The sequence below is a fragment of the Centropristis striata genome, chromosome 7 (assembly GCF_030273125.1).
Source record: "Centropristis striata isolate RG_2023a ecotype Rhode Island chromosome 7, C.striata_1.0, whole genome shotgun sequence".
Lineage (NCBI taxonomy): Eukaryota > Metazoa > Chordata > Actinopteri > Perciformes > Serranidae > Centropristis > Centropristis striata.
The window spans coordinates 6,551,298-6,573,584 of NC_081523.1; the positions used below are offsets into that span (position 1 = coordinate 6,551,298).

At 36.7% G+C, this 22,287-nt stretch overlaps 1 protein-coding gene across 2 annotated transcripts in view; it reads left to right on the forward strand.

The window, feature by feature from the left end:
* Positions 1 to 3,902: 3,902 nt before the first annotated feature.
* taok3a (TAO kinase 3a) overlaps positions 3,903 to 22,287 on the forward strand; it is a 134,896-nt gene continuing 116,511 nt past the window's right edge. Inside the window, exon 1 of one of the 2 annotated variants that reach the window (XM_059336672.1) lies at positions 3,903 to 4,104. The gene's annotated coding sequence lies outside the window, so the exon portion shown is untranslated. Of the gene's footprint in view, positions 4,105 to 4,160; positions 4,579 to 22,287 lie in introns of those variants that run through there. The other variant, XM_059336673.1, reaches the window with a different exon arrangement.

The following is a 22,287-nucleotide window of genomic DNA, read 5'->3' on the forward strand; positions in this document are numbered from 1 at the left end:
AGGTATGTGGTCTTAATGAATTCTTGATATTGATTTACACACAGTGAAAGTCCTGCAGCTTTATTGTTGAATTGTTGAACTTCAAAAGTGTGACAGCAGGTGGCAGCATTGCACTGAGTAAATCCAGCAGCTGGTTTGCCATGACTGAAGTTACAACAGAATCGTTATGACACAGTGGCATGCATCTTTAATGATTTGCAAAGAAAATAAGGTGTAGTATTGTTGCTTTGCTCGTTACATAAACAGTTGTTATTTAAAACAGCATCACAGGAGATAAATGCAATGGCGCATTTTTTTTTTTTTGCATGTAATTTGGGTAAACCAAATTGAAGCTACTGGCAAGAGAGTTAATTTGGTTTTCCATGCAAAACACACCTAGAAAGCAAGGCCGGATTAACCAAATGGGCAACCCTCGACTTCTAAAGGGCCCAGGGCAGTGTGGGCACAAGCAAAATATCTGGTTATCTGTCGCTTATATGTTAAACTGTCCATCAGAGCCGTTGCCAAAAAAAGACACAAAATTACTAAAAAAAAGACACAAAATGACAGAAAAAACTAAATTACTTAAAAAAGGCACAAAACGACTATAAAAAGACACAAAATGACCAAAAAAAGGCACAAAATGACTATAAAAAAAGACACAAAATTACTTTAAAAAGACACCAAATGAATGAAAAAACACTAAATTACTTTAAAAAGACACTAAATTACAAAAAAGACACAAAATGACCAAAAAATACACAGAATTACCAAAAAAAGACACAAAATTATTTAAAAAATACACAAAATGACCCAAAAAGACACCAAATTACAGAAAAAAATAAATTACTTAAAAAAGAAACAAAATGACCAAAAAAGACACAAAATTATTTTTAAAAAGACACAAAATTGCCCAAAAAAAAGTTATTTCTGTTTAAAATGAGCTGAGGACTGCACCCATCTCCGCTGATTTCACTATTTGGTGTGGCTCCGGTTGGTGCCACTTTTCTGGGAACCACCTCGGCATGATGGCCTTCTGCTCCTTGTTGGCCAGGAGACTTCTCCTGTTTAAATGGAAAGATGCTTTCCCCCCAACATATGACCAGTGGATTAGGGAGGTCATGATTCATCTTCACTTAGAAAAAAATAGATATATTGTAAGAGGGACCACCAGGAAATTCTATGTCATTTGGCAGCCATTTATTTCCTTTGTTGAAAGCATGGCAGCTACTAACATTTCTATGTAACCCAAATTTATATATGTATCTTTTTTTGTTTGTTTGTTTTGTTTTGTTTTGTTTTTCTTTTCTCTCTCCTTTGTGATTTCCTTTTTTATTTACCTAGTTTGTGTATGTGTCGGTGTACTGAAATTAGCTTGGGGTCCAGTACATGTGGGTGGGGGGCATTGGGAGGTTTTTTTGATTGGACAGGAACTAGACTTGAATGCCTCATGTGTGAATTGTATTTTCTTTGTTTGTTATATTTGAAAAATGTGAAAAATAAAAAAAGACATTGATCAAAAAAAAAAAAAAAAAAAGAGCTGAGGACCAAAATGCTTCTTGATTCTAGATTCTTGATTTCTGTTTGTGTCTTGTCTTCCTCTATGACAGCTCTATCAATTCAATACATTTGTGCTGTTGGGAATAGGTGTTGTTAAATAAATACTGGATGCTTTGAAAGCGGTTGCTTACTTATTTTTTTGTGAAAATTAAGGACACTTCCTTCCCTATCTTTTTCTATTTCGAGCGTTTGCACATCTGTACATGAAAATGCACTTGATGACAGTCAGTTATTGATGTATTGAGGATATTAACTGTATATGACTGTAATGTATTCTATATTTTGCCAGATTATGGTAATTCTGGGGTCGTGATGATGGGGCCCTTGAATATTGTTGCCCAGAGTAAAGCAAAGTGTTAATCGCCCTGAATGTATGTTGAGTTAATGAATTCTTTTTTTTTTTTTTTTAAATATATGTTTATTAAATTTTCAAAAGACAAAACAGGAACACATACATGACAAAAAAACAAAAACAAAAAACATATACATATTTAACCCTATAAAGCCTGAACCATTAAATAATTGCCAGAAAATTCTTCTTTTTTTTAAACTGGAGTGTTTATTGAACCTGCTGACAGATAATTTAAAAAAAATCCAAAAACAATAGGGATATATGATTCTAATTTGTATCATATTTGATACAGTTCTTTTTGTGCAATTTGTTGCTCACAGTTTGTTTTTCTTGAACTAACAAAAACATATAAAACCCAACATTTTTAACCTTTTAAGGCTTTACTTTCTTTTAACATTTTCCTCAAACATGCAAAATATTTTTTTCCATATAACACAACATCATACATCTGCTGATATGAAGTTTTCACGCAGCAATGACTGATCCACCAGTGGAACCTGCATATAAATTTTGCTATATCTTGTATTTTTGTGCAATTTGTTGCTCAGTTTTTTTTTCTTCAACACATGTATACATCAGGTTTTTCAGGAAAAAAATATCACACTGATGATGTATAGGTCTCAAAAACTTGTGTATCAAATAAGATACAATTGGCTTTATAGGGTTAAATTCAGATTTAGGCGAGAGATTCAGGAGTCATCCTACACAAATAGGATAAGCAAGTAAAACAAACCAAGTGTGCACTGCCATGCATGATACATTCACATGATCAAAGAAGGTAACCAGAAACAAAAACATATCAATTAAACGGTAGGGTGTCACTTACAAGGCAGAGCATTCTCAGCTACGATACCAACCATCTTGCAAGAATGGTAGAGATATTCAAACCAATATATGACAAAAAGGGTTCCCATGTTTTACGAAAATCATCATCCCTGCTGTGCAGTCTACATGTCAGATAGTCCAAAGCAACATATTCAAGTATCACCCTTTGCCATTGAGCCTTAGAAGGAGCTTTATCCATTATCCAATTTAAAAGAATACACTTTCTAGCACAGAAAGCAAGTGTTTGATGAAGTTTTCTTTAAATTTGTCGGTGATGGACAAATCAGATATGCCGAGTAGTAGGTATAAGGGGTCGTTATTTCTATTAGTGGATAGAATCTTATTAATTTCCTGCCCAATGACCTGCCAAAACTGCTGTATTTTTCCACAGTGCCACAAACAATGTGTGAGACTGCCAGTTTCTATTTTACATTTGGGGCACAGTGGGGATGAGTTAGGATTAAATTTATGACGTCGAGATGGAGATATGTGGGCCCTATGCAGAAGCTTTAAGAGTTAATGAATTCTTGATATTGATTTACACACAGTTAAATCAATCATGGGGCAGTCCGTGGCCTAGAGGTTAGGAATCGGGCTTGTAACTGGAGAGTTGCTGGTTCGAATCCCGGTACTGACAGGTCTAGGACTGAAGTGCCCTTGAGCAAGGCACCTAACCCCCCCCCCTCCACAGCTCCCCGAGCGCAGTAATGTGCTGCCCACTGCTCCTTGCATGGTGTGTTCACTTGTGTGTAAAAAAAAAAGGATGGGTTAAATGCAGAGGTTGAATTTCCCCATTGTGGGATTAATAAAGTACTCTTCTTCTTCTTCTAAAGTCCTGCAGCTTTATTGTTGAATTGTGGAATTTCAAAAGTTTACCAGCAGGTGGCAGCATTGCACTGAGTAAATCCAGCAGCTGGTTTGCCATGACTGAAGTTGCAACAGAATCGCTATGACTCAGTGGCATGCATCTTTAATGATTTGCAAAGAAAATAAGGTGTAGTATTGTTGCTTTTCTCTCCACATAAACAGTTGCTATTTAAAACAGCATCATGGAAGATAAATGCAATGGCGCGTATTTTTTTTTGCATCTAATTTGCGTAAACCAAATTGAAGCTACTTGCGTGAGAATTAATTTGGTTTCCCGTGCAAAACACACCTAGAAAGTGCACATCCTCCGAGCGGACGCGAGACAACTTTATTTCCGCCTGTCTGTCAAAGTAGCTGTCAAACACGGCGAGGGGTTGAGCTCGTTGCTCCGTCATTCAGGAAGTCCACACCAACTGACAGCACTTCGCAAAGTCACACCGACATCTTCACAGACGGACTAAATGCTCCAGAAGTGAGTACGCGCACCAACAACGACGACTTTTTGCGCACACGCACAAAAGGTGAGCGTGTTTTTTTTATCCTCTGTGTTGTGTTGCTGTCACTGTTTGTCCCCCTCCTCCTCCTCCTCTTCCTCCTCAGCCGCCACTCTCATTTAACGCTTACCAGCCAGCTTGTGCTCGTCTAACTGAAATGACACTTCCTCTTGTCTCACCAGCTAAGCTACTGAAGCTATAAGAGAAAGAAAGCGAGCAAAGAGTGGATATAAACGAGTGGCTGCACCTGAAGTTAAAAAAATAACCAGCGTCGCCTGGTTTCGACGCCTTTTCTGCTTGTTGTTTGAACGCCACTCCACTCAGGAGGCTGTGAGACCAGCATCAGCTCTCGTTGGGGGGTTATAAGTGCGTAGGTTTGCTTTCTAAAGAGCCAAGTGTTGGTAATGCTTGCACCTGCTTAAAAAAAAAAATCTACGCTGCAATTTGGATACTTACGCAGACGGGGAAGACGCTTTGCTGTGTTGGTTTGTTCCTCAGGGGGTGAGTATGGAGAGCAAACGGATGACAGGTTGTAATGAAGTGTGCAGTTTTTGTTATTTGGAGCCGACATGACGGTTAGACGCTGCGTAAACTTGTCTTGTGTGTTACTTTGGCGTTGTCATGCAATGTGGGCCAGTGTGCGTGAGTGTGTCACGTCCAAACCGACTGTGGTACCGTCCATTGCATCCTACAGTTCATTGTTGTGAGTGAGATTTTTACTATCAACGCACAGCCACAATGGCAGAGACGGTGTAGCGTCCACTACACATGACAGGAGCCACATTTTACTACGTCTCTCTGCATCGACTGCACGCTTCACACTTTTATTTTTCCGCGATTGCATTATCACCTTGCATGCATTTAATGCAAATACGCACGTCATTTACACCCAAAGTCTTTCCAGTGCTGCAAGAGGTCACCACCTGCATGAATGCATGCATGCATGCAGCAGCAGCAGGACGGTTAAATAACCAGCGTTAAATAAAAAAAGAAAAAGTAAATGTAGGCTAACGTGACGCGCTCGAAATGGCAGATGTAGATAGCAAGCAAGCTGAGCACTAAAACCCAAGCTGACCCAACATGATGTCATCTCTTGTTGGTAGAGCGCATGAGTGAGAGGCAAGCAGACCTGTGTTAACTGTGTCATTTGTAAAAAAAAAAAAAAAAGATTTATTTTAAGAAAGAAGCCTGCCCACGACGTTTCCAGACACCAGAATAAATAATCCCACTCCATGACACCTGCACCTGCATGCCATTCACATAGATTCATAGTTAACCCTCTGGAGTCCAGCTATTTATTGAAAATACACGTTTTATTTACAGTAATAAGTTTATTTATATATGATATCTGGACAAGCTGAGAAAGCCAGTTGAAAGTTCAATCATAGGAGCTTTCACAGTGTGACATTTATGTTTCTAGACCATTTTTAAAAAGTGGATACTCTTCCTACAATGAAAACTATTACTATTTTTAATTTATATGCAAATAGACTGTTTTGCAGTTTTATTATTTATTATTTTTTCTGCTGTTTTTGTGTGTATAAATGGTTAAAAAAATGTGCATTTCCATAGACACCTGTGTCTTTTGTTTGTATTTTCGGTTCCTGGCAGCTTTATACTTTGTTAATTAAAATAAAATGAAAAATCTGACTGATAGCCAAGTTTGTGTGGAGAAAAAGGAGCCATGCATGTGATGTGACACATGCATGACAGAGACAGAAATTAATACAGAGGAAGTTGACAAATTTGAACCAAATCTCCTGGACTTCAGAGGTTTAAGTTATGTTTTTCTCTGCTTAGGGGTGCAAAGAAAAACTCATTTCACACACATTTGTTTTGCTTGTCTTTCGATAGTGTTGAGTAAGAAAGAAAGAAAGAGAGTTACGTCTTTTGAGGAAACAAGTTGGTTAAAATTATGCCCATTTAAATTGACTTGTTAGGAGAGCCAGACAGATATATCGGCTGATACTGGTTTATATCAAACATATCAGTATCTATCTGTATTGGCGTATGTTGTCCAATTAAGAAAACCATGCTGGGGGTGATTTAGAAACAGTGTTAGCTGTTTATTTTATTTTATTTTTTATTTATTCATTTATTTAAATGGTCAACTCTTGACTGATACTGATGTAATTCAGGTTTTTTTTAATCTACTTATTTTATTTCTCTTTATTCTGCTTAGGGGTGCAAAGAAAAACACATTTCACACACATTTGTTTTGCTTGTCTTTCGATAATGTTGAGTAAGAAAGAAAGAAAGAGAGTTACGTCTTTTGAGGAAACAAGCTGGTTAAAATTATGCCCATTTAAATCAAATTGTTAGGAGAGCCAGACAGATATATCTGTTGACCAATATATCGACTGATACTGGTATATATCACACATATCAGTATCTATCTGTATCGGCGTATGTTGTCCAATTAAGAAAACAATGCTGGGGGTGATTTAGACCCAGTGTTAGCTGTTTATTTTTATTTATTCATTTATTTAAATGGTCAACTCTTGACTGATACTGATGTAATTCAGGTTTTTTTTAATCTACTTATTTTATTTCTCTTTATTCTGCTTAGGGGTGCAAAGAAAAACTCATTTCACACACATTTGTTTTGCTTGTCCTTCGATAATGTTGAGTAAGAAAGAAAGAGAGTCATGTCTTTTGAGGAAACAACTGAGGTTTCTTTAAAACAGCTGCACTTTTTTTGCCATTATGCCTCCAGTCAAGAATGTCGGTGCCCTACTTCGGCTTTGCAGCAGACGTGCTTTCGTTCAAAGGGCACAGGACTGTTGTGCAAGCCCCTCTTCCTTGTTCACATCAGCCTTATCCTATCCACTAGGCTCCATTACAACCTATTGACCAAGCAGCCGAGAGAGGGAACAGAAAGTGACACACTTCCTTATCAGCGAAGGTATCTGGGGCAGTTTGCCGTTTTGTGGTTTTTACACTGACTAGGCCACAGTCAGGTAAATGTTTCACTGGTCCAGGCCGTTGGACTGATACAGAATGGGTGTTGGTGCCAGACACTGCTGGCTTAAAATACGAAGGTTATGAGCTTGTTCTTGTACAGTTTGACCTCGAGTTGCAAAGGTTGGAAAAACTCCAAACGGAAGTTAATCTCTGGAATTTTTGCATAATGTCCTCTGCAAAAAGCCTACCTTTTAATGGTAAATGTATTTAGGGAGAAAAGTGCATTTTTATTTTCTGAGGATCTACTTGGTTTCTGGTTTCTGGTAAAGTTTATGCTTTAATTCTGCTTTTCTGCTTGCTTTGGTATTGCTGTATTTTTATTTTCTTCTTTAATATATATCACTCACAGTTGGCTCTTAAAGTTATGTACTTACTTGATTCCTGTGGTCGAAGTCTAGCACCCGAAGTCAAGCCGGAGCTTTCCTGGACCAAGGATTATTTTATTGTATTTTATTGTATTTTTATATTTTATTGCTTGAAGTATGCCTAGGTTGTTCTTTTTATTTAATTGTGTTGTTATTGTCTCTGTGTGTAATGCGGCTACACTGTAATTTCCCAGCTTGGGATGAATAAAGTATATCTATCTATCTATCTATCTATCTATCTATCTATCTATCTATCTATCTATCTATCTATCTATCTATCTATCTATCTATCTATCTATCTATCTATCTATCGATCACAGTGCAAATTTGAACTATATCGATATATGCGATATGGTCTAATTCCATATTACATTTTAAAAGATATCTATATATCAGTTTATCGCCCAGCCCTGCCATATGGGATTTAGCTTGGTTGAGCTATAAACTAAGAAGTTTGAAGTGATCTATTTCCATTAGGGCTGGGCCAGCGTCCATCAGTCATGACTATTGTGCTACTTTAATGCATAACGTTGTGGTTTGTGGTTTGTTTCTGGTGGTTGGCTAATGCATCTTGTTGCAGATCTATCTCCATATGACATTGCATATTCAGCTGGAGCAGATAACCCCTTTAACCAGTTAGCTTCCATAAATGAAGCATACATTCCTGTACCTCCCATGGAAAGTTTTTTTTTACAACCTTAGTTGACCCTATATGAGAGGTAAGCCACCTCTGGTCAGATAAAACCTCTTTATGTTGTGTTACGTGACACTTTGAAGACCAAAAGTCAAAAAGGGCTCGTTTTTAATATAGGCACATAATCAATAAACCATTGTTCAGTGTTGTGGAGGAGTTATCATGTGCTTCTTCTTCTTCGTCTTTGTTAAATGCTGGATGATACAGGTTTCTTTAGAGCATGGGTCTTAAACTCGCGGCCCGCGGGCCAATTGCGGCCCTCGTGATGATATTTTGTGGCCCTCACCTTGATATGAAAGTTTAATGTGAGTTTTATATGAATGGCACTTTACCGTGTTGTGTGTGTGGAAGGTCCCTTTAATTACTTTTTTTGGTAATTTTTTGTCTTTTTTTGGTCATTATCTGTCTTTTTAAAATAATTTTGTGTCTTTTTTTGGTAATTCTTTGTCCTTTTTTTGGGGTCATTTTGTTTCTTTTTTTAAGTAATTTAGTTTTTTCTGTCATTTTGTGTCTTTTTTGGGTCATTTTGTGTCTTTAAAAAAAAAAATTGTGTCTTTTTGCTAGTTCTGTTTATTTTTTTGTCATTTTGTGGTTTTTTTTGTAATTTCATCTCTTTTTTTTGGTCATTTTGTGTCATTTTTAAAAATAATTTTGTGTCTTTTTGCTAATTCTGTGTATTTTTTTGTCATTTTGTGTCATTTTTAAGGAATTCAGTGTTTTTTTCAGTCATTTTGTGTCTTTTTTTTCTAATTTTGTCTCTTTTTTTTTGGATGATTTTGTGTCTTTTTTTCTAATTTTGTGTCCTTTTTTTTGATAATTTTGTGTCTTTTTTTGGTAATTTTGTGTCTTTTTTTTTGGTCATTTTGATACTGCCTCCAGCGGCCCCCAGGTAGTTTGAGTCTGAGACCCCTCCTTTAGACAGTCAGAGGCATATTGCTAACAGTCATGTCTTTTTATAGAGCTGTGTGTGAGAGATTATTGAGACGTTAGCCAGGGGTCTTCTCATGAATTTGCACAAATCCCTTTGAGTACCAGTGTGTGGGTGTGTGTGTGTGTGTGTGTGTGTGAGTGCATGCTGATGGATGCACTGGGAAAGGACACATCAGCTGCTGTTGACAATTGGCTGATGTGCCTGTCAGAGACAGTGGGACGTGGTGAGGAGGACATCCTCACACTGAGGCCATGTTCACGCTGAAGGCAGGCTCCCAGTTGAACATGTGACTAGTTGAAATCGAGTTCAAGATCAGGTGTAAGGCAACGTGCTATGAGAAGAACTTGTCGTATCAAAAGTTATTGATATTTACAAGGATTTGCCGATTACATCACTCACCAATTAGTCACAGCATTTCATTTATCCTTAAATCATTGAGGGCAACCCCTCATTTGCAATGATGTTGAGGGTACAGAGAAAACACAAAACAGAGTACAGAGAAAACACAAAACAGAGTGCAGAGAAAACACAAAACAGAGTACAGAGAAAACACAAAACAGAGTACAGAGAAAACACAAAACAGTACAGAGAAAACACAAAACAGTACAGAGAAAACACAAAACAGAGTACAGAGAAAACACAAAACAAAGTACAGAGAAAACACAAAACAGAGTGCAGAGAAAACACAACACAGAATACAGAGAAAACACAAAACAGAGTTCAGAGAAAACACAAAACAGAGTTCAGAGAAAACACAAAACAGAGTTCAGAGAAAACACAAAACAGAGTTCAGAGAAAACACAAAACAGAGTTCAGAGAAAACACAAAACAGAGTTCAGAGAAAACACAAAACAATACATTTGTCACCACTGACTCTTTTTAATGAACAGTTTGAATATTACATTACATTATGAACATAATGCCATTGCATTGCCATTAAATATTTTGATGAGAGAAAGAAAAGAAGAAAAAAAAAGAGAAATGTAGACAATACAGATATATTAAGACAGTATAATTCACAGTAATACCTTATATATGAGCAAGTAATGTTCTGTGAGAAAGAGAACCAATAAGGGCGTCCCAGGCCTGCACTGTAGATGCTCGCACTTTGTACTTCTAGTATATATATATTTTTTTATTAGTTTTATTAGCCAAACGTTATCCAACTGCACAATGGGCCTCATGCGGGACCATTATCTTGTTCTTATCTAAACTTTCTTCTGTTTTTCTATGAGGCTTGGGCGTATGAGTGTTCCAAGTCAGATTAACCAACCTCTGGTAACTGCACAGACTTGTCATAAATTGCTTGTTTCAACCTGAATATCACATTCATGACAAGATGCATGTGTTATCATTTGCATAATAAATGCCTTAAAATTTCCATATAACCTGTTCTGCGCTGTTTGTGGACAAGTTTAATTCACAAAAATGTTACCAAATAATTTTTAAAAAGGACTTTCATACTGTGCAGCTTCTAGTCCTTCCCTCAGAAATCAAGAAAACAGAAACATAACAAATTTAATGTTGTCAGTAGTTGTTTCAGAGGACCCAAAACAATCACGAAAGATTAATAATACAGCTGCCAATGATTCGTACGACATGTGAATTTGTCCATACCTAAGAGAATATCCAAATGGCATTAATAAAATAAAAAATCCTACAAATTCTCTTAAATCACTCATACATGACACATTGTTTGCACTCTGATTTCGGGTGAAAGCTCGTAAAAAGCTAGAAAGTGGACCTTGAGATTATTTTTGTGAGATGTGATGATCCCAAGGTCCAGATAAACTTCCAGACTCGACACAATGTGGTTGGTCATAATCATATATTTTTCTGTTGCCAGACTGGAGAAGTATAAAGTATGAGGGTAAGCAGTAATTCCTGAGACTAGACTATAGGCTATTAATGTTTTGTGCTTGTGAAGTTTCCTGACATGTTCTGATAGAAGTGAATAAATGGCGTGACCTGTGACTTGTGTAATAGCTCTATATTTTCACATTTGAAATGATCAATCATGGAAAGAGCCAGGGATGACAGGAAGTTGGCGTCCTACCATCACTGCTACACAGCACCTGACTGCCTGTACAAGCATCATTTTGGAAAAAAAACGTGTCCAAACAACAACGCAGAGTCTTCTAATTTAACCACTTTGGAGAGCATGATCAATATGCACCAATTTTGTTTGGGAAAAAAATGCCTGTAAAATCTATGGCCGATTTTAAAATAACTCCCTAAAACCTGAAGTTTTTTTTTTTTACTAATCTTCTGTCTTTTTTTGGTATTTTTGTGTCTTTTTTCTTGTAATTTTGTGTCTTTTTTTTGGTGGTAATTTTATGTCTTTTTTTTTTGGTAATTGTGTGTCCTTTTTTTGGTAATTCTGTCTTTTTTTGGTAATTTTGTCTTTTTTTGGTAATTTTGTCTTTTTTTGGTAATTTTATGTCTTTTTTTTTGGTAATTCTGTCTTTTTTTGGTAATTTTGTCTTTTTTTGGTAATTTTTTTTTTTTTTTTTTAAAAACCCATTAAGGCCTAAAACGCCTGTAAAAAAAATGCCTGTAAAACCTATGGGCGATTTTAAAATAACCCCCTAAAACCTGTATGGCTTGGTATGGATGGTGAGCCAAAATGAAGGAGAAAAAGGCACATTTTCAGATGTAGCCAGCTTAGTCTGGGCATGGCCTGCCACTAGTGGCGGGGGGAGGTTTAAACCCCTGGCAGCAGGCGTACTACATGCCTTGCCCTGTAAAGCAGGTTGGATTATCTGGGTGTGGGTAAAGTTTAAAATATAAAGCAGAACAGTAGATCGGTGCATCTCCTCTCCAACTCTCCTCAAACTTTTAGGCGAGTGGCTTGTGCAGAAGTTTCAACCTAAACCCAAGACTTAACCCATTTAGGCCTAAAATGCCTGGAAAAAAAGCCTGTAAAACGTATGGCCAATTTTAAAATAACTCCCTAAAACCTAAAGTTTTTTTGTAATTTTATGTCTTTTTTTGGTAATTTTGTGTCTTTTTTTTGTGGTAATTTTGTGTCCTTTTTTTTGTCATTTTGTGTCTTTTTTTGGGGTAATTTTGTGTCTTTTTTTAATACTTTTGCGTCTTTTTTTTGGTAATTTTGTGTCTTTTTTTGGTAATTTTGTCTTTGTCTTTTTTTTTAACACATTTAGGCCTAAAACGCCTGGAAAAAATGCCTGTAAAACCTATTGGCGGTTTTAAAATAACTCCCTAAAACCTGAAGTTTTTTTTGTAATTTTATGTCTTTTTTTGGTAATTCTGTGTCTTTTTTTTTTAAGTAATTTTATGTCTTTTTTGGTAATTTTGTGTCTTTTTTTTGGTAATTTTGTGTCTTTTTTAACCCATTTATGGCTGGTATACAGTAGTTACAATACAATCACAGCAGCTTTTATGACAGTAACAAATCTATGTAATCTGATCAGTGGATTTGCTCAGGGAAGCAGTAAATCCAGCTTTCAAATCTAACAGCAGGAAGGAAAAGCAGCATGCTATAGAACAGTGTGAAGGACATCCCCAAATTTAGTGAGCAGACTCAAACCCACATGGTGGCAAGTATCCAGTCTGCTGCAGACAGTGTTTGAGAAAGACACTGAGTCTTAGTGTATTTTAAGTCTGCTGTGTTGCAGAGCCTGACCTCTGACCTGATGAGTGCATTTTATCTTCATAGAAACTGTGAATATGTACATTAACTTCACAACTTTGTTTCAAAATCGCACACATTCCTTGTTCTTGCAGAGCCTGTCCCCTTGTACAGCAGTTTATCTGTACAACACTAATACAACACTACAATCACCCTGCAAGCCTGAGCCTTTTTGTTTGTTTAGCGGTTTAAATTATTTTAAAAATGTGGCCGATAACAGATTCCAGTGTGAAAAGGTCACATGTGCAAAAGAAGAACAACAAAGGCTTCACATGCAACATGCTGTCACACAGAAGTAAACATGGAGGTAGAGCTGGGCGATATGGGCCAAAAGTCATATCCTGATATATTTAGGCTGAATATTGACATACGATATATTCCGATATTTTTTCCGCAAAGTTAGAGCAAATTTTCAGTCGAAGTCAAAGCCAAATGTGACATGTCACAAATGGTTTTAGTGAAACTGTTTATTTAAGTGAACATAAATACTATACTGTAAAATATAACAGGAGTACCTTCTTTAAAAATCAAAGCTCCATGAAGTGCACATTTAAATAAAAAATATCTTAAATTTAAAAAAGCCTTTGAAATAAAATGGGCCAATCTTTTTCTGAAATAAATACATTTATATGAGAAAAGAATAACGAACATTACAAAAGAACTAAATATGACAAACTGTAAGGGCAGCATTTATATATAGAGAAAGAAAATAAATTTGAACTATATTGATATATGCGATATGGTCTAATTCCATATCACATTTATAAATATATATCTATATATTTTTTTATGTCTTTTTTTTAAAAACCCATTTAGGCCTAAAACGCCTGGAAAAAATGCCTGTAAAATCTCTGGGCGATTTTAAAATAACCCCCTAAAACCTGAAGTTTTTCTGGAAATTCAACAGAAGTGTCAACGCTTCCTACTAAATAATAGATTTTTCAGCCTCTGTAGCAGATAGAAATGAAATTCAAAAAGTATTTGAGAGCTTATAGCTGTTATATCTGAGCTCCTCCGCTATGGTCGTCTTCCGCCATGATTTAAAAGTTCTTGAAAAGTCCCATGTTGCATTGCGACACTCCCACATGTATTCTGATACATTTCATTGGCCAAGAGACCGAAAATAGGTGGAAAAAACTACAAATACTACAAAACGACGTATCCTCTTTCCCGGCTTTAATGGTAGAAAAACGCAACAGCGCCCCAACAGGTTTTAATGGTAGAAATGCGGTAATGCTTTCCCGGCTTAAATGGGTCAAAGAGTTCATATTCCAGTTTGCTCACATGTGAGTCACAAAAATGCCTTTAAAACCTCTGGGTGATTTTAAAATAACTCCCTAAAACCTGAAGGGTTTTTTTTGTAATTTTCATGTCTTTTTTTGGTAATTGTGTGTCTTTTTTAAAAATAATGTTATGTCTTTTTTTGTTAATTTTGTGTCTTTTTTTTTGTGAGTAATTTTGTTTCTTTTTTTGGCAATTCTGTGTCTTTTTTGTGGTAATTTTGTGTCTTTTTTTTAAACCCATTTAGGCCTAAAACGCCTGAAGTTTTTTTTTTGTAATTGTATGTCTTTTTTGGTAATTTTTTAATAATTTCGTGTCTTTTTATCCTGGCTTAGATGGGTTAAAGAGTTCAGATTCCAGTTTGCTCACATGTGAGTCACACATTAGCTAAAAAAACAAAATCAGATTGTGCCTGCAGTCTTAATGTAGCCTTTGCCGCTCTGTAGAACAAGCAACAGTAGTTCCAATAGTTGGTGTGACCTCTATATGCCTGTTTTAGATTCTGCTTCACAGCTCTTATAATGTGCTGCGGTGCCTAATGCAACCTCTTGTCAGTCTCAGTTGAATCCTGACTTTGTCTAATTTAAGAACAACCAGAAGGCATACAGGCAGGCTTTTGGCCTTACAGAACCTGGACCTATTTTAATTAGCAGTGCAAACAGACAGCCTCTTCTGTCCCTGCTAGAAGAGCTGTCTCGGCTCTTCCTTCCTCCTCCCCCTCCTCTTGTCGGGGGGTCATGTGGGTGTCAAAGTTAACAAGTTTACCTGCTCTGCTGTCGAAGAACCATGACAGGCCCACTGGTAGGCATATATGTCTCCTGGCTTGCCACCAAGCCTGTAATGAGTTTACTGGCTGTGTGCTAGGTCAGCGCTACGTATCTGTGACAGCCATTATGATGTTTTCCAAAAAGTTGAAGCCCTTGATGCCAGTGGAGAAAGTCTTGGCAGGTTTTTGTTTTGCATCTAGGACAACCTGTTGAAAGTGCCGCACATTTCTCCTCCCTGCTGACTAATCCGTCTCAGCATCTCTCTCAACTCTCTGCTGAACTTTTCTCCCAGTCCATGTGATGGAAGCCTGACTGAAAAACATATCAGAGAATTGTCAGTTTAGCCTGTGCTACAGCAGTTTGGTGGTTTATGCCACGGTAGCAGAGTGCATCAAATATTAAAGCGCTGCTGTCAGGCTTAATGTTCTGCAGTGATCTGGTTTAGCATGTCTAATATAGGAATGCTGTCTCAGATGACAAGGAGAATTATGCCCTCCCTACCCCCACCTCTTCTCCACCAGCAGATGTGTTAATGCGTAACTGCTTTTAATGATGATTTCAAAAGACAGCAAAACTCTGCACTGCTGCAACATCACGGTCCTATGAAGCTAGCACGAGAGACGACCAGTACAGATATTTGGTAACAGGATTAATATATAGAAGCAGTCGTTTAAATTAATTACCCAATCATGAGGACTGCATGCACATGCACATGTTCACAGCGGGGGCATCCCTAAGCCTTCTCCTGCTGGGCTTCTAGGCTGTTTGTGCACAAGATGGACTCAACTAGGGTTGTCAAAAGTATCCACACTCAAAAAAGTATCGATACTAAAACGTTGTATCCAGATACAATACTCATTTTCAAAAGTTTCAATAACCCCCCTTGCACAGCATACAACCTCAAAATATTGTTCTAATTGCTATTGTTTATTGTATTTATTTATTTTTTGCACTACCTCAGACCTGAAGCTTGTTATCATAGTTGCAGTTTCTTTTTGCACAACTGTTTTTTATTATAAATATTTAACCTGTGGTTCTGTTAACCCAGGGGTCTGCAACCTTGACTAACAAAAGAGCCATTGTCGTCCAGAAAAAGAGAAAAATGTCGGGATGGAGCCGCAAAACGACAAATCAGTAGTCAAACCTAGTAGTCAAAATGACTACTAGTGGCCTAGTAGTCAAAATGACTACTAGGCCATGATGAACATTTATTAATATGAAGAATGCAGCGAAGGCCAAAGTGCAAATACGAGGCTGGACACCAAAGAAATATCTCAGGAAATTTGGAATCGAAAGCTCATCTCGCTAGAAAAACTCAAAACTAGACTTGAAGTTGACAAAATGTAGAGGTTAAGGCACCGGGCCGTAGACTTTCGTAAGTTTCATAAGCTATGATGCAGATTTTAGTTGACTTTTTAATGCCATATGTTAGCTGCACATTTTTACAATTGAAGAATACAAATTCCAATGGGCGCCAATGATAAATAAAAATAAAAATATTCATTTTGTTTAATTATTTGTCACTGACACATGGAGCCACTGCAGACGGCCTGAAGAGCCACATATGGCCCCGGAGCCTCAGGTTGCCTACCGCTGTGTTAACCCATTTAAGCCGGGAAAGCTATTATTTTCGGTCTCTTGGCCAATGAAATGCATCAGAATACACGTGGGAGTGTCGCAATGCAACACGTTGATTTAAAAAAAAAAAAAAAAAACTTTATTGAAGGTTTGGACAAATAAACTCAACTTCTTATAAAAGCCACATGTATAAGCTCTCAAATATAGGTTTTCCAGGCATTTTTTCCAGGCATTTTAGGCCTAAATGGGTTAATTTTTACATGTTCCATTTTTGTTAATAAAAATATTTCAGTTAAATTTTGGGGTCTTTGTTTTTATCCTTAGGGTATCTAAAATGGTATCGAATATTTTCCTGATTATCGGTATCGAGTTGAAAATTTTAGTATCATGACAACCCTAGACTCAACCATCTCAATTTAATTAAACGTGTAAAAAAAATCTTTGATTCCTAAACTAAATGTCTTGTTTTTTTAAAAACTTTTTAAAAAATCCATCTGGTAGTTGATGTCCATAAAGGCCCAAAAGGCCAAAGTCGTAATGGGAAACTCTTTCATCTTCATTTACTTTGGGATTTGATGGAAACTGTGTATTTGCACCACTGACCATGATAGGAGTCGCAGGGAAAAATGTGAAATGGATCTAGTCAGGGCCCAGCAGCTGGTGCAGACCTGAGTCATGGCCTTGGTCTACTGAAAGCTGTCTCAGAGGGGAGGAAGTCACGGCCCAACAGATGTCTCATCAACAAATGCCTCCCTCGTGAGTGTGCCACTTCTGCTGTTCACTCGCCACCTCGCACTGCTGAAAACTCTCTTTGTCCCACCGACCGGTTTAGATCTTTGGAAAACAGAAGTCGCTCGTTGGAGCTCTTGAAATGAAAATATTGCGTATATTAAAAGACATTTATGGTACACTCAAATGAATGAACATCATTTTTTATGTCAAGTGGTTGCACTGCAAAAAAAGAAAAGTTGGGTGAACTCAAAATTTCAAGGCAACAAACTTCGATTACATTTTAAGTTGGACAATTAAACAAAATATTTTAAGTTTTGTTCTTGAGTTTGCTCAACTCTGAATTCAGATTTTTGTCAACTCAATTGTAAGTTGTACTAACTCATAATTTTACATTGTAATAACTTTTAATCCTTACTTCTGCTAACTTCTACAATGTGCTGAATTGGCACGATTGTAACGCCGCTATGAAATGTCAGCTAATGTTGCGACCACAATTTTGAGTTAGCATTGATACGCTAATGGCTACTCTTGTAGCTGTAACAAGTAGCGCCGCTAGCATCAGTTAGCCGCAAGGATCAGTTATGCCCTAAATATCAATAATTTATATTTCCCAGTTTTTCCAACTTAAATCACTGTTTTAGGCCAAAAAATACAAGTTGGCTTTCTTGCAGTTTGCACGAAATAATTGTATCGGAATCTAGATATTTTTATTATGTTGAGTGGACTTATACATTTTAAGTAAATTTAAAAAATATATATTATGTAATTCTTTCTCAAATATTTTGAGTTCATTTTACTCAAATTTTCTTAGTAAATCCAATTAAAAACCCACTTTAAACGAACTTAAAGAAATTGTGTATATTTTTTAAATATATTGTACTCTTTCAAATCAATTAAAATGTTTAAATTGTACCTTTTTTATTAAGTTGATTCTAATTAAATATTTTTTAGTTATCATACATGACAGAGAACCACAATGTGTAGACCACCAACTTTAATATGACACAAACAATACAACACAAGAAAGCAGAAACACACTGCTCAGATTCTGTCAACCAGAATCACAAGGATGGAATGAACAGTCAAAAAACTGACAAAAAAATTTGAAATGTGGATGAACTTAATTTTTTAGAGCTACATTTAATAAAATAAAATAAGATTGTCCTAATTCTGACAATATATGTTGAAATTACATGTATTTTATATTTATAAGTGGAGTTAAATAACACATAATTTCTATTAAAATATGCTTAAATAATATATGTAACATTTACTAAGGGTCAAAATCACTTTTTTTAGTGTATTTTAAGTGCACACTGTAAAAGAAGATAAACAATAGCTACTCAATAAAATTGAGGCAACAGATTGCAGGCAATTTTATTTATTAAATCTAACTACGTTACAAGTTGAGTTAATAACAACTTAACAGGAAGTGCCTGTCATTTAAAAACGGACTAATTATATTGTGTTGGATTCATTCAAAATCCTCTTGATTTAGAATTAAAGATTATATTTAATGTGATCAAAATAAGTAGATTCTATCTCAAACATTTTTATATTAAAGTCACTTCTGCCTCAAAATCAAGGACACATTTATATTTAATACATTTTATCAAATATATTAAGTAAAATGAAATTACTACAGAATCATTTATTACAGTGCAGGCTCGTGTCTGGAGGCATGTGGCAGCTTTTATTTACCTGGCAGGTCTAATCTTTTCTTCTTCTTCTTTTTTTTTTCACGCCTTTCATAGGGTCCCTGCTAGCGTGACATCTGGCTTAACTTGTTTACGGCACGCAACACAGATATGTTATATGCCAAAATGCAGAACAGATTGGTTGTTAAATACGTCATCCTATCTTGTGCATTACACTGACTGTTCTTCCTCTCTTTGTTTTCTTCCTCAAGCATACTAAACCCTCTGTCATAAGAGAGGCATTTTGGCAAGTCGGCCTCACTGGGTGTGGGAGGTTAGCATGAGCGACTTGATTACAGCCCTTCATTAGAAGCGCGCCTCCAATCCTCTGGCGAGGTTGCAGCTGTGACCATGAGTTTGCCCCTCCACCCCCCTCCTCCCTTTTTTTTTTTTTTTTTTTCAACCCCCATTATGTCCGTCTACATCTGTCTCCAGCTCTCCTGTGAAATCTGCAAGCTTCTCTCTTCCCTTCCATGACTAGGCCAAGTTGAAGCGCCAGGGAATTAAGAGCAGCCATCATCATCATCATCATCATCACCCAAAGAGACATCACCAATGCTGATGGCTGGCTTGCCTTATCTCTGCCCACCACCACCCCTCCTGGGTCTAGGGGGCTTAATTTAGCACAGCAGAATGAAGGAAAGGGCTTAGGCAGGAGTATTTTTAGAACGACATGGTTCACTGTAATAGGGGTCTTTTAAAAAATTGAAAGTGTCATGTCATAGGCCTACAGTTTGCGCCCGTTCTGCTGACTCTTTCCTGTATGCAACCGTCTGGGAAAACTCCAGCATGTGCAGCTAGCTTAGCAGAGTGGGGCATGTCAGCAAGGCTTAGTATGCATGATTGTGATGGACACATTTGCTTATGTGAGTGGGGGTGAGGTAATACACTGCACCACACTGTGGTCTATTTTGGGAGCTTCCTTTGCCCGCCCAAAGCGCTTTTGTGTCTCACAGTTCTACATCATAATTTCTACTCTTTAGACCCTTTTGAAACATGTTTCCGACCTGCCTTTTCATTTCTTGTTAAGTGTCATGGCAGAGTAGGGTTGTCACGATACTAAAATGTTCAAGTCGATACCGATACTCAGGAAAATATTCGATACTCGATACCATTTTCGATACCGCAAGGATAAAAACAAAGCTCCAAAATTTAACAGAAATGTTTTTATGAACAAGAAAAATGCAACTTAAAAATGAACAGAACCACAGGTTAAATATTTATAATAAAAAACAGTTGTGCAAAAAGAAACTGCAACCATGATAACAAGCTTCAGATACTCCAGGGGTGTCAAACTCTGGCCCGCGGGCCAAATTTGGCCCGCAGTGTAATTTTATTTGGCCCGCGAGCCAATATCAAATTATTATATTATTATTGTACTATAAAAGCTGACCCGCCGGTATTATACGGCGCATTTACCGCTAATACTAGATTTATTATTGTTATTTTATTTTTAAATGTATTAACCTGTTGAAAAACTTTCTCTTGATATTTAAATCAGAAGGATGCAAATAGAAAAGAGGCATACGATTTTTACATAATGTTTATTTAATAAATTAATGACATTGATGTGTTTTTTATATAAAATTAGAATTTGCATGTCTGCACTATTTAGTTATATATTGTATGCTTATAAGCATTGCTGGTTCCATATTTAATGTTAAAGCAAAACATGTTTGGTATATATTAACAGGTTTATTTGTTCAATGTTGGCCCGCGATTTTATTCAAGTTTAAAATTTTGGCCCATTGTGTATTTGAGTTTGACACCCCTGAGATACTCGATACTTTTGAAAATGAGTATTGTATTCGGATACAATGTTTTGGTATCGATACTTTTTTGAGTATGGATACTTTTGACAACCCTAATGCAGAGCACATTTCACTGGTGTGTTGGTTGAGCCCTTTTAACCCATTGAAGCCTGGAAAGCGTTTACGTCGTTTTGTAGTATTTGTATAAGCTCTCAAATACTTTTTGAATTTCATTTCTATCTGCTACAGAGGCTGAAAAATCTATTATTTAGTAGAAGAGTTCACACTTTTTTTTCCCAGAATTTTTCCAGAATTTCCAGAAAATTAGAGGCTTATTTTAAAATCGCCCCCAGAGGTTTTTCAGGCCTCAATGGGTTAATGGCAGCGCAGCAGCAGCGGGAACCACCGTTGCCAATGTTGGTATTATTTAATGACTGCTGACAAGCTTTCAATCCATAGCATTACCAACTGATGCAGGGCTTTTAAAGGAAACGTCGCTTGGCATGATTGCACCGAACCTTTTTGGACCGGCTGCCACAGAACCTGACGTAAATGCCTGATAACTCCTCATCTGCTGGGCGACCAGAGTACCAGCCAAAACCCCCCCCCCCCCCCAGTCCCAAGAGAAACTAGGCCTCTGCCCAAGCTCCATGCAGCCCTAATGCTGTGACTGGACGGCCTCCATTGGGTCAAGAGGAGATTTGCCTCTGATGAATCTGGGGGAGATTGTGTTGCGCTCTCGCCAGCCAGCAGTGAATCAGGCTAAATGTGACTTAAATTTTTTATTTTTTAGTTAAGTCTGTGGCTGAATGTGTTCATCGTAGGATTCCCTGCCAATAATTTTATAGTTCAAGGCAACATCAAGGCTAAAATGTTGTGGAGGGGTAGGGTTGTCATGATACTAAAATTTTCAACTCGATACCGATACATGAGTGGCAGCTAGTTACAGCAGCTCCGAAGCTTCTCAACCTTTTTAGTGCTTTTATAGTGTTTTATTGTACTTTTTCTTGTGTTTCTTTGTGCTTAGATTGTTATTTTTTATCTTTATCTTAAATTTTGTGTGAAATTTGTGTGGTTGGTTGTAATAAAGAAATTTCCCCGCTGTGGGATTAATAAAGTCTAATCTAATCTATACTCAGGAAAATGTTCGATACTCGATACCATTTTCGATACCATAAGGATAAAAACATTATTAATTATTAAATTTAACAGAAATATTTTTATTAACAAGAAAAATGCAACATGTAAAAATGCAACAGAACCACAGGATAAATATTTATAATAAAAACAGTTGTGCAAAAAGAAACTGCAACTATGATAACAAGCTTCAGGTCTGTTAAATAAATACAATAAACAATAACAATTAGAACAATATTTTGAGGTTGTATGCTGTGCACAATATGAGGCAAGATTGATAAAAAAAATAACAATAACTTAACTTAAGTGTTCACTCCTTGGCTAGGTATCGATACTTATCGGATACAATGTTTTTGTATCGATACTTTTTTGCAACCTGGTCTCACAAGAATCCGTGGAATAGCCACGGAATCACTCAAATTTCCGTGAAACTGACACGGATTTCGCTACAATGCAAGTTAATGACAGTCATATCCCGTGGCTATTCCAACATACAAAGTGATTATATACATTCACTGAGTGAATATTTAGAAAATAAAACGTATATTTCTCGCTAGAAATGTGATCAAAATCCATTTTTATGCAGAAACTAAGTCAAAATATTGATTTTTTTTCACTAAAAATGAGAGAACTGTCCGCCATGTTTTTTGTTCTGACCTCC